This window comes from Carettochelys insculpta, chromosome 26 (assembly GCF_033958435.1).
Source record: "Carettochelys insculpta isolate YL-2023 chromosome 26, ASM3395843v1, whole genome shotgun sequence".
NCBI lineage: Eukaryota > Metazoa > Chordata > Testudines > Carettochelyidae > Carettochelys > Carettochelys insculpta.
Window position 1 is genome coordinate 14,206,918 of NC_134162.1, and position 13,386 is coordinate 14,220,303.

The 13,386-nt window shown below is 43.1% G+C and overlaps 1 protein-coding gene across 2 annotated transcripts in view; it reads left to right on the plus strand.

The window, feature by feature from the left end:
• The window catches only part of RAP1A (RAP1A, member of RAS oncogene family), a 76,078-nt gene that overhangs the window by 34,750 nt on the left and 27,942 nt on the right, over positions 1 to 13,386 (plus strand). For both annotated transcript variants that reach the window (XM_074977887.1, XM_074977888.1), the window contains exon 2: positions 7,718 to 7,790. The gene's annotated coding sequence lies outside the window, so the exon portion shown is untranslated. The remainder of the gene's footprint in view (positions 1 to 7,717; positions 7,791 to 13,386) is intronic.

Below are 13,386 nucleotides of genomic sequence, written 5' to 3' on the forward strand. Positions count from 1 at the left end.
CCTGAGTCCTTTGCTCTTCTGCTAAGTCTCTTTCCATGCTTGTTGGCAAGTTGTGTAACCTCTGAACTTCTGCTTTATCTCTGGAGTGGGTATAATAATACTTACCTTCTGCACTAGGAAGTTTTTGAAGGTTAGTTAATATTTGTAAAGTATTTTGAGTTTTTGAGCTGGGAAGTGTTAGACATGCAAATTCTCAAGTTCTTCCAGAGCCCTACTGTTACGGTATATTGCATTTAGATTACTACTAGACTATTGTACATTTAAGCAGATTCTTAAACAATTAAGTACTTCAAGACTTATTTGTAGAGTGTGGTTTGGATGGTTAGAAATGGAAGCTCTTTACCTTGTTTTGAAGCCAACATAAACTAGAAAACACATGATCTGTAAACGTCCACCTGCAGGCAAAACAACAAATAGCCTTTCTTGGTAGACGCAAATGATATGAAGTGAGCCCTCTGCTCCACAGGCCAGAGATTATGTAAACATGACAAAAGCAGCAATGTCCTGTACATCTTTTGGCCAGCGAAGCTCAAGACAAAACAGAGCAGACAGGCTGTTTAAACATTGATTTTTACAGTGATTCGTGGGAAAAGTGAATGTCACTTCTCCAGAGAACTGGCAGAAATTGTTTCAATCCATTTTTTTCTATCTTTTTCTGGTGCTTGGAAATGAATAAGCGTCAGTGTCCATTAAGAGAATTATTTCAATAGGACTTCTGTATAAAACAAAATATTATGTATGTATTAATTTGTGCTAGTAATTGAAACTAGTAAAGAAACAGGCAGCTGGACTGGCACCAAATGAAAGCTCACTTAATAGATTATTTTCTTAGTCTTTAAAGTGCTACTTTACTGCTTTTTTGTTCTGCTTTGAGGAGTTTGTGGTCAGGAAGCCTTTCCCCTGATTAACATGACAGAATGAAAGCAGGCTTGGAATGCAATTCTGAGCTGTCACTGCCTTTCTGTTGTGCATACCAAGGGCATTTTACAAGATGCTTGGTAACTAGAGAGGAAACAGGGTTATTCTAGGCTTATTTGAATTGTAGCTGGTACATATTATCTAAAGCAAGGTGGTAAGTGCTCGAGGGTTCTCTCTTACTTTCTCAAAGCAGATAGATCATAATTAGGCTGATCATCAGCACTGAGGCTCCCTCAGTTGGCTGGATAGATGGCTGCCTGAGTGAGAGAAATACTACTACAGAAATGATACAGCCCTCTCATGAAAAGTTCAGGGGCAGAGTTTGCTTTACGAAGGCAGTCTGTTATTGTATTAAATGCAAATGACTGGTACGCCTCGTATTTCAAGTTGTGAGTAAGAATTGTCCAGTGGATACAGCACTGGGCTAGGCCATAGGAGAGACAGGTTAATTTCCCTGCTCCAGCATAGACCCTCCTGCATGACCTTAGTCTAGTCATTTAATTTATCTGTGCCTGAATTCCCTATCTGTAATATGAGGTTGATAATGCTTCTCTACCTCAGAGGAGTGTTGAAGGTCAGTACATGAAAAGATTGTGCGCCACTTTTAGATCTACTGATGAAAAGTGCTACATAAGAAATAGGCATTATTATTATGTCTTTTTTTTTGTGCTGTCATTGAACTGCAAGTGCAGTTTAGTAAGCACATTTGCTAGCATCAGCCAGTTTCTGAATATGCTGATAGCCACCATGACTTTAGGTACAGAGAAGTATTTCATCTTTTCTATTCAGGCATGAGTATAATGTCCTATCAACACGATGGCTCTTACTCAGGCAGTGTACAATTATGTGGCATGCTGTGGGGATGATGGGAAGTCAGGGTTAAGCTTTTATTCATAGTGTGAAAGCGGCCTCACAACCATTCTAGAAACGGGTTCTATAACTGGACTGTCACATCTAGGGTGCAACCAAAAAAACGTGCAGCATGAGAGTGCTTTAGCAGTGCCAGACGGGGTTGATTTGCGAGTGGGACTTTCAGATATGCTGGTTTTGCTGGCCTAAAGTTACTCCCTCTTATCAAAGTCAGTGGGCGCAGAGGTGGGACAGTGCTGAGTGTTGTTAACAGTCACCCACTGCAAGGCCTAAACTGCAATACCCTTACTCTGTTCTCCTGGCAGTTTAGGTGGGTGCTAGTCCCTGGGGAGAACCAAGTTCCTGTTTCAAAGTGAACATTAGAATTCCATAGCATTAAAAAGAGAAAATAAATGAACTGACCCCAATGCTTCCAAGGCATGTTTTGACCCTATGAGGGGCTTTGTCTCCTCACTAAATACTTACTGCTCCACTTCCCTAACTCCCGCTGTCAGTGATGGTAGCGGTGCACAGGAAGAGAGGAAATGGCCCCTCAGGGTGGTTATTTTGCAATTTATTTCAGTGAAATTAGGCTAAGACAAAGCAATTTCAGCTGCCCTCAGAGCTCACACCGCTCTGCAATGCTGATGGGGCTCCTCCTGTTCAACTACCTGTTTAATTGTACTCAGCACACCCAAGGGCAGATAGTGCAGTGTGCGCCATACAGTCAGTTCCAGGAAGGGAGTTACTCCTGCTGTTCAGTTTCAGCTTTTCACTGTCTACCAGAAGCCGGACCGCTATGCTGCAGCCCGTGCATAGGGAGGAAAGAGTTGCTGAGTATGAGGAAGGATGTGAAAAGAATGTTCTCATGGTAGAAGCTTGATTTTTTTTTTTTTTTTTTTCCTTCAGTACAGGTCTGTTGCTAAAAGACCAGTTTATAAAGAGGCGCTTTGAGATTAAAATTGTTAGTAAAAGCAGGTAATTAAACTTAGATATTATGGCAACTTTTCACTGTTTCTGCTACTTGTTCTTTGTATCTTGCTTCAAGAAATTTCAGTTTCGCTTTCTGATGCTTTATCGCAATGCTGTAGTAACTGATGTTAGCAGTGAAGGAAATGTTTAAAACAGAAGTGGTCTTTGAGAACAACAAGAAGTCTTTTGGCACCTTATAGACTAACAGATATTTTGGAGCATAAGCTTTTGTGGGCAAAGACCCACTTCATCAGATGCATGATGGGGGGCGGGGTTTGGTTTCAGAGGGCCATTTAAAGAATGGGCTCCCAGAAAAAGGGAGGGCCAGAGCTGACAAGGTCTATTCAGCAAGGTGAAAATGGCCCATTATCAATAGTAGGTAAAAGATACCTATTGATATTGATAAAAGATACTATTGATAATGTTACTGTTATCTCTCTGTTATTACCTCTCTGTTACTATTGATAATGGGCCATTTCCACCTTGCTGAATAGACCTTGTCAGCTCTGGCCCTCCCTTTTCTGGGACCCCATTCTTTAAACACCCTTCTAAAACCACCACCCCCACTTACACATCTGATGAAGCAGGACTTTGCCCACAAAAGCTTATGCTCCAAAATATCTGTTAGTCTATAAGGTGCCAAAAGACTTCTTGTTGTTCTCGAAGCTACAGACTAACATGGCTACCTCTCTGATACTTGTCAGAAGTGGTCTTTGTTGCTTACAACTGGCCAGATCATCAGCTAGTGCATATCGGCAAAATTCCTTGGAATTGAAAGGTCCTATTCTGCCTATCACCAACTAAGGATCTGGACCAATGGTCTGTGTAAGATGAGCGCATGGGTGGCCACCCACGAGCGATTAAGATGCTGCCCAGCTGATTAGCAGAGCACCAACAGCCAGCAGCATGTGGTGCACATGGAGGGGAAAAAATTAAGGGAACATGGAGCTGAACCATGCTTTTTATTAACTGACCCAAGATTTCATTGTGGGGTTAAACCTGGGGCTTGTGGAATAAGTTGTGGGTGGTCTATGGAGCTGCAGCTCTTCCAGTGGCAAAGTGTTTTTTAGTCTTCAAGCAGTTTCCTACTAAATACAAAACAATTCAGGTTTCTGCAAATCAGCATAGACTAGTTGACACTACGTGTAATTTTTCTCTTCACATTTTCCAGATGTTTTCAGATCCTGAAAACTCAAAGTCTGAGCATCTTTCTGCTCTCTGCACAGCTGAGGTTACCTCTCATTAAACTGCCCCAATTCAAGTCAGGCAACTTCCCTGCAGTGCATGGCTACTGAAACAGGATTCAGTCACTACCAAGGAGCCAACACTGGGGACAGTGGAAGGAACCAAACACAAACTTGACTGAATAACCTGGTGGCAGCTGCTTCATTATACTCTCAGTATATTAAAGCCTGGTTTACACCAGGGAACAAAGTCGATCCTAGATATGCAATTCTAACTACACCATTAGAATAGGTGGCATCGATGCAACAGGATCAACTTTGTTCCCTGGTGTAGACCAGGCCTCTTCTGGCTCATGCTGACATCCCTTACTCCACATGTACCAGGGCTGACAGCCAAGCCCAGAAAGATCACTTTTGCAGTGTCTTCACAGATGTGGTAGAAATCGATCTCTGGAAGATCTAATGTAGCCTATTGAACCCTGTGCTGTTTTATTTCCTCCCTGAGATTAGGACTTCAAACCTAACAACAAATTTCCCCCCTCTGCTAGATCCAATGTTCAGATTACTAGTTTTCCTTAAAGGTTTATGACATTTAATTTTATGAGTTTGTAAATGGATTCACACTTGCTTTTTCATCGAAGAAACAGTGTTGGCTCCTTGGTAGTGATTGAATCCTGTTTCAGTAGCCATGCACTGCAGGGGAGTTGCCTGACTTGAATTGGGGCAGTTTAATGAAAGGTAACCTGGGAATCGATATGTCAGCATGCACCGCAAGGAGAACTTAGAGCACCACTGTATCCAAGTACCCACCAGTCTTTTTTTCTTTAAGTGCTCTCTGGCTTGTAAGTCTTGCTTCTGAGGAGTCACATTGCAAACTACAGGTTGTGGAGTCCTGAAGTGTAGTCTGTGTTGATTTCACACCTGCAGAATTGTTGTATACAGAGTTTCTGTGGACCCTGCCAGTGATGGAATTAAACTGGTGTGTTCCAAATGGTGTTTCATGGACTGAAAAATAAGGGTTCCACAAGAAAATGATCGGGGTCAGCAACCTGTGGCTTTGGAGCTGCATGTGGCCCTAAGGAGTCATTTGTGGCTTTGGGCGCTGTCGCTACTGACTTCTCTGTGGCTCCTTGTTCTGCTGTTGCTGAAAGAGTAGAACTGAATTGAATTGGTTTAATGGCTGGCAGGATGGTGGGAGGGATCCGGCCATTAAACCAACTGAATTTAGTTCCATTATTTCTGCGGCGGCAGGGCAGGGAGCTGCAGAGAGCTCCTCACTCGCAAAGTAGCCAGTGTGCACGCAGCAGGTGCAGGAGAAGGGGAGTTCAATGACTGTCCAGAACGGGAGCCAGACGGGTCTTGCAGTTCCTGCATCGTTGGCACTTTTCATTGGCTGCGAGACTGGCCTCTCATATTGCCCTTGGGCAGTCAGTGAAATTGGGCCCTCGAGACTAGAGTCAGAGGAACAGAGGTGACTACCAGAGGCTCATCCTTCATGTTGGGTGAGGTAACATGAGGAGCTAACTTGGGCAAAGTTTGTCCAGGTGGGGTAGGCTGGGGGCCTTTTTGGAAGGATGGGTTAGTCCCCCGGGGCTGGTTGGGGGCTGAGGTAGGTTAATCCTTGGGGGATGGAATGGGGGGAGTTTAGAGGAGTTAAGTCATACATGAGATTGTTAGGACTTCTACTAAATTGTTAAGAGTTTAAAAGGGTTCTGTGGCCACATAAAATTGGGAAATACTGAATTAAATTGTGTTGCCAACTCCAACTTAAAAAATTGAGATTTCAATATATTTGGGGATTTTATCTGTGTTTTGGTTTGAACCTTTGCTTGCACTTGGGTAATAGTGAGAGGGGGAATAAAAACAGATGGGGTGGATACTCTTGGAGCCCTCAGATTACATGAGCAAAGGCAATAAGAAGAAAATATCGTGTGTGTGTGTTAAATATAGGCACCATCATGTGAACTGTGTGCGCGCTTTTTGGGAAAGCATTAAAACAAGTAATTCTTGAGAGTTGTAATTGCTTTGAAGCCTGAGCATCATATAGCTCTGTGTGCTCTGCTAGCTTCTAAAGCTAAGCTCCAGATTTGTCCTTCCCGGTTTTGTGGGTTAGAAATCTTATGAAGGCGTATCCCAGCATTTGGAGAGCACTGCTGTATCTGTAAATACAAGCTACTGGAGAGCATGGTATCTTGGCATTCCTTCAGTTCATTATTTGTTTACTGCCTTTGCTGGTTGGTCTGTTTTTTTCATTGGTTTTTTCTAGAAAGATGGACTAATCTGTTACGGAACAGCTGAATATTTCATGGCCTTTGCCTGACACAGCATGGTTAGTTTTAAATTAAAACAAAAACCCTTACAGTATTTAGAAAGCAAACATTGGAGCAAAGCAAATCATAGAAGTACTCAAAAAAGGACCTTCCTTATGTTGTGGCACTGGTTAAGTGTAACAATACTTGCTATACAGCATCTGCTTATTTAGCCATTTGCAGAATGTGATGTAAGGTTGAACAGTAGGAGGAGGTAGGCTGGTGAGACCGGAACAGATAATTTAGGTGTGCTATAAAAGCACCCAGTTTCATTGCAATTTGGGGAAGTGTGTTGCTCTCTGAGGTTCTGGAAACCCATGTCTAGGAGCATTGTACTTTTAATTTTTCTTTTGAGGAGCTTAATGAACATAATGATTCAGCTCCTTAATTGTGTGTTTTCATTAATTTCATTAAGTGTTTTATGACTGAGCTTGCAAGTCATACCATAGAACTATGTCATATCATATAACTATTCTACTATTTCTCTTTTCCAAATGTCATTGATACAATATACATTGTCTCCACTTTCAAAAGGATTTTCCATGGGTGATTTGAGAAGATAGCTAATGCAGGGGACTCTGTCAATGATATTTACTTTGAGGTTTTCTAACGGACCTCAGGGTCTGGTGGATATACTTAACAGTAATGGATTTATTAAAAAGGGACCAAGAGAAGGGTATGTGTTCAAAGCTCTTTCTTGGATCTTTGTTTCCAGAGCTCCTGGGTTGAGGAGCACTGCAGAAGTAGTGCTATCTTTGGGAGAGGAAAGGGGAATGAAAAATTAAGGACTTAGAGGATATTGGGGGAGGTTGATGTTAAATCCTTTGTTATTTAGCATGTGCATTTGTAAGTGGGATGACTGCTTCTGACATGCTGTTTATAAGTCTGGTGTCCACAATTGGAGAAGGATGTTAATAAATTAGACAGGGTTCATCTCAGCATAGAAAAGAGGTGGTCGGTAGGTAGGGGTAACTAGGTAACTGCACAAATACCTACCCGGGGCACAAATATTTGGTAATGGGCTCCTCAGTCTGACAGACGATATGCTCTAAGTGGTAGGTGAAGCTGAATAATTCAGATGGGAAGTTAAGACTTTTTTTGATATGAGGATAATTAACCATGGAACAACTTAGCAAGTTTCATGGTGGAGTCTATTTTTAAATCAAAATTGGAGGTTTTGTAAAAGATCTCTTTTTGGACTTATTTACGCAAAGGTCTGTGGCCCATGTGACATACGTGAGTCTGTTTTTTAACGTGTTAAAACAGTCAAACTTGCATCCTTCCAAAGGTGACACACCTTGAAGTTTGTGTGTTTGGGGTAGTTTAAGTCCAGTAACCAAAATTGTTCTAAGTGCATTCGAAGGAACAGAATAGTTAATGGTTTGAAATTAAAACAAAAACCGTGACTGCTTGGTAAACTGTGTGGAATGGTGTCCTCTTAAAAAGTGTTTTGAAATATTTGAAATTGCTTTTGTATCCTTTCAGATCCCCTTACAGGAAACTTGGACAAAACCTCCAGTAGGGCCAATAACACTGATGAGCGATCTTGCAAGCCAAGGTATGAGTTTTTCATGTTCTCATTATATATTCAAGTGAGATTACCAATTATAAAAATGTGGGGGTTGGAGAAGCAGGAGGGGATGGAAAATGCATTGCTAAATATGTAACACAAGTGTGTTTTTTAAAAACCCGTTCTCCATTCACAATGTTGCAAGTCATGCACTTGGTAGCTCTGTTTTCTTTCAGGGGCACTCAGCAATGTGGATACTTACTATGCTTTTAAAAAGTCCTTTGTCACTGTCTTGCTTAAACGGGGGGGTACGTGTCTTCAGTCACTCTGCACGTTTCATCAGTATATGCAAAACTGTCAAACCACACTTCTACCCAGGCTTCCACCCCAAGCAACACACACATACCTAATGTTACTTGTGGCTCCGTCTGCTGTTGCTGGAGGAAGGGAGAGCCAACCAAATGTAAACCGCCTTCTTCAAACACACAAAATTCTGCTTCAGCAGTTGTGTTTGAAAGTGCTTGTGTCGCATTTCAGGTTAGTGTGAAATTCTTACACTCAACATCTGTTCAGTGGTGTTTATTTTTTTTCCCTTGGGGCTTGCATTAGGAATTTCCTGGTGAAGGGCTGGGATTTTGTAATGGGGAGTAAAAGAGGAGATTGGACCCAGCTGTGTTTTCCATAACGGCTTTCCAGAGGCAATGTTTGTATTTATTATAAAGGTCAAAATTATTTGAATCCTCTTAAAAACAAGTAGTAGTCCTGTGGTACCTTATAGGCTAAGGGGTCTTTGCCCAAGAAAGCTTATGCTCCAAAAATTGGTTAGTCTATAAGGTGCCACAGGACTTCTTGTTTTTTGGCACATACGGGCTAACATGGCTATACCTCCAATACTTACATCTTCTTAGTGGTTGCTCATAAATGCTTTTGACAGTACAGGATGGCCGGCAAATTCTTAATTATTTTTTGTTATGCTGCTGTGGTGCCTCAGTGTGTTCTTACTGACGTCTTATGTCAAACCCGCCATAATAGCTATGCACAGAAACAGGAGCTGATTTTGCATAGCACAGATGCGTGTGAAAATGCAGTTGAGCACTTTAGTGCAATATTTCTTGCCTGAAGGAGCATGATGTAATGGATTGGTTTCCCTGGCTTCCCAGTCTGTTGATCATCTGACAGTGCTTCTTCCTCCTCTGTGACCATGGGCAAGTTATGTCTTTCTGCCTCCATTTTTATGCAGTAAAAATGAGTGTTTACTCCATTGAGATGATAAAAGGATTAGTTAGAGCTTGTAGAGTATTTTGAGGATGTGAAGAGGAGTTCAAGTGCTTTATGCTATTAAAGGTCTTGGTCACCTCTGTTTTGAGATTGATCCTTCAATAGTGTATTCCTCCCGTTCACCAGTGCTTTCATTTCAAACTTGCATGTTTGCTTCTTGTGCAACAAGGGTGCTAAATAACACATTTCCTAAACCTGGAATGCCACTTCACTTGAACTGTAAATAAGATTGTCCTTTTCAGATAGTGCACTGTCTTTCAAAGTGTGTGAGCAGTGTGAAGGGATGGTGTAACTATAACAGGCATTCTGAGCAACTTCTGGTGTCTGCTGTTCTGCAGAAAAACAGTATAATTTGGGATCCCAAAAATATGACAAACATGTTTCACTCTGCTCTAAGTCTGAGTTAATAGTTGGCAAAAATTACAGGCTCAATCCTGGTCCCATGGAAGTCAGCAGGACTCTCTTCAATGGGATCATATCATCTTAATATTGCCTTTTCTTCCTGCTGCACTCTTTTGTCCTCTGGAATAAAATACCTGTATTGTAGCTAGGCTGCCTGGGTCAGCTGACTTGAGTTCACAATGTGATGTGCAAAATTCCTGTGTAGGCGTTTGGGTTCCAGCTAAAATTGATCTCAAGCATCTACACAGCCGTTTGACAGCCCTACAAGCTTAAGCCCGCTGATCCTGGCTAGTCCTGGGTATTTAATATCTGTGGAGATGCACTGTGTGTGTCTTCTCCAGCATGGCTCTTTCCCCACCCCTCGTGCAGGACTCCTTTGCGTATTTAGGCCCTCGTCTGGCAAAGCTTTTAAGCCCCTGCTAAGGTATGGTGTTTAAAGCATGTGTTCAAGTGCTTTGCCGAATAGCATGTGTTCAAGTGCTTTGTGCTCAAGTGCTCTGCGAAAATGGGGCTTTGTCTCCCTCAGGGTAGGTGCACAGTGCAGAGAAACCTTGCACAGTATCCAGTCTCAGGGTATGTTTAGACTGCAGGGAACTGTCTGCAACAGACACACAACTGGAGCACCGCAGTTCTGTCAGGAGAGGCTTTCCCGACATGTGGCTCATTCACATTGGGCCAAATGGCAAAAAATCCCTCTGTCGAGATATCCCTTCTTCAGCATGGAATGAGTTGTACAGGGATGTCAACAGAATGCTTCAGACCTGCAGGTCTCTTCTGAGAGATCGGCAATCTGGACATGCTCTGTTGAGGTGTTTTATTGACAGAAGCCTGCAGTCTAGACATGGCCTCAGAGCCAGGTCATCTGACTCAGGGCTGTGCTGTGGGGCCGGAGCCACAGTGTAGAAGTGCCTGCTTGGGTAGGACCACAGGCTGACACACCCAGTGACAAGAGGTGGGTCTCAATAGGCTTCAGGGGGAGCAGGAATGTCTTCACTGCTATTTACCAGGCTCTGAGACTTGCTGTTGCGGGGGGTTGTTGTTTGTGTGGACTCTGCTAGAGCCCCTTCTGCCAGGCCAGGTCTGGGCAATAATTTTGATGGGTTGTGGGGAGGGCCACTCTAAGTATTTGGTAAGTGGTCAGGGGGCCGCACTCCTCTGTGATATTGATGGAGGTTGGGTGCAAAAGGGAGCTCAGGGTAGGGCATTGGGGAACTGGCAAGTGTGTGGGATCTGTGAGGGTGTTGGGCTGAACGGGTGGTTGTGACTGGTGGCAAGGGAGTGGCTTGCACGTTCAGGGAGGGAGTATGGGTGCAGGAGAGGATTCTGGCCTGGAGTAGTGTAAGTGACAGGGATGTTAGTGGTTAACTAGTTAGCTGGTAGGGGATGTAGCAGCCACATCCACCCACTATGGGCAGGAGATTGCCCCAGCCCTGCTGAGCCAGTGGGGGTGCACCAGCCTGGCCAAAGTAATTCCCATTCTCAGCAGCTGGGGGTGTGTGTAGCTGGACAGGCTGCAAAGGTCATGACCTGGGATAGGGGATGGGGGTGCAATGTCTGGAAGAGGGTAAGGGTGAAGGAGTTGGGGTGCAGAGGGTTTGGATTATGTGGGGTAGACTGGCAGGAGAAAGGGAAGGGTGGAGGGAGGGCCTGAGATACCAGATGGAGGTTCTGGTCGGGAGGTATTTACCTGGGCAGCTCGTGGCCAGCAGCCCAGCAGGTTCCTTGAACAGGCTGTGTGGTATTGGCTGGTTGAAAAGCGCATAGCCCTCTGTTTGTGTTGTATAAACAGATATTAATAGCTTGCAAACATGCCATGAATAATTAAAGAGTTCAGATATTACAGTAATGGGCTGTATAAGAAGCTAGTTTAATCACAGGTGGCCAAAGTCTGGATTTCCTGCTGCATTCAAAAGAAGTAGCTGGAAAATACTGTTGAAAAGTGAAAAATTAATTATAGTGATACCCTTATCTGGTACTTTCTTTCATGTTTTTGGCTGTAATTACGAAGCCAAAGGGTTAAGACTTAGCCATGAACTTGTTTAGTGTACCTTTGAAAGGGAGGAATCAGTATATGTTGTTATGGAAAGGGTACACTGCGTAAAACAAGCAGCTTTTAGATTTCTCTTAAGAGCCATGACCTTCTAAAACCTAGTAATAAATCTGCTCCTCAGTAGTATCCACAGTTAATTAAAAGAACTTCCCTCTGCCTTTTTTCAGTCCAAAATGATGATTTTGAAAAAAAGGAAGTAAATGTTGCTGCTCAGGGAGGTTTTCAAGTGAAAGAAGTTACATAAATAAGCTTTTATCAAAACTTGAACCAAAAACATATTTCCAGCTAACTTCATAATAAATATCTGAAACCAGATGGACAAGATTTATAGACTTGCTATGCTGGGAGAATCCTGTACAGATTGATTTTAGTTTCAGGATTTTTACAAAGTAGAAGTCTGTGGAAATGGCAGATGCTCCTCAGCACTACAGAAATAACCCCCAGTTGTATAAGGATGGGCACCCAAAAGGTAGTTTTGATCTCTGCCTATGGGACTTAGGTTCCTCAGCTGTAAAACCTGGCTGGTGGGGACAACAGGGATGCTGAATATAGGCATGGTCTGAGATGCAGGACTCAAGATGTGCACAGCCAGGTGTAGGTGAGTAAAGGCTTGTCTTCACATGCAGTACACCTACCGGAGAAGCGGTTGCTACGTTAGCTCAGAGGAGCTCTTCCACTGACATAGCACTAACTACATGGGAGCTTCACTGCATCTTTCCGGAGTGTAGGAGCCTCACACTAGTCACTGACATAGTTATACCAATATGGGGCTGGGGTGTAGACCTGGCTTTGGTATTATTTGCGTTTTCATTTGAGCCTCATTTTCCAAAGCTGCAAAAGGGTGGTAGACACAAAATCATGTAAGTGAATGAATTTGCATTGAAAACCTGGATGCATCCTTACCCTCAAAAATGGCATACTGATTTAAAACAAAACCTGCCTCTACCTGTCAAGTTGAGGTCATAGTAAGAGGTATCATAGCCTAATGAATAGGCATTGAACTGGATGTAAGACTTCCCCAATGACTTGCTCTTTACGTAGGTGAAGAGGACAATGTCAGGTATTTTTCATTCCCTGGATTGCACAAAGTATAATTGGCCAGCCCAGTGAGAATGTACCTCTCTCCCTTTGGAAAGAGTTGGCCTCTACCCTCGTCTGTGATTTTCTAGATAGTCAGTGTATTCCACACATGGCTGCTGTGGTCTTGTCCATTAGTAACTTGAGAGGGTCCTGTCATTTTTGTGTCATAGAATAAACCTGCCATAGTGTTCACTTCTCCATAGCTCTTACCCACCACTAAAAAAAATAAGATCAGATGGGAGAGGGACACACATGTCATAGAGCTAGAAGGGACCTCGCTAGGTCATCTAGTCCAGTCCCTGGCCCTCTTGGGGGGCCAAGCACCATCCCTAACATCTATTTGTCCCAATCCCTAAATTGCCGCCTCAGGCATTGAACTCATAACCTGGGTTTAACACGCCCAGGCTCAAACCACTGAACTATCCCTGCACCGTGAGCCAAGATGAGCTCAGAAGTTGTTACTCTCCATTCCTAACAGCAACGAAATAACCTGTGGCACCTTATAGACGAACAGAAAAGTTTTGAGCATGAGCTTTCATAAGCAAAGACTCACTTCATCAGATTCTCCATTCCTAGTTTGCTTTGCTTTCCCTTCCCTCCCTCCGTGTTACCAAGTTTTCTGACACTTTTCCCAGTATATTAGTATTTCCTGTTTAGCTAGAGTTATGCAATTATATAAAGGTCTGAGGATTGCTTACTTTAGCATGTTAAAGATCAGATAAAGCACAGAGAGCATTAGTACCACTTAAAACATGGGGTTAAAAACATTAAGTGCTCTTCTACCACAGTATAGGGAGCGTATGGATACCTAGCGAGAAGAGTAGATGTCCATTG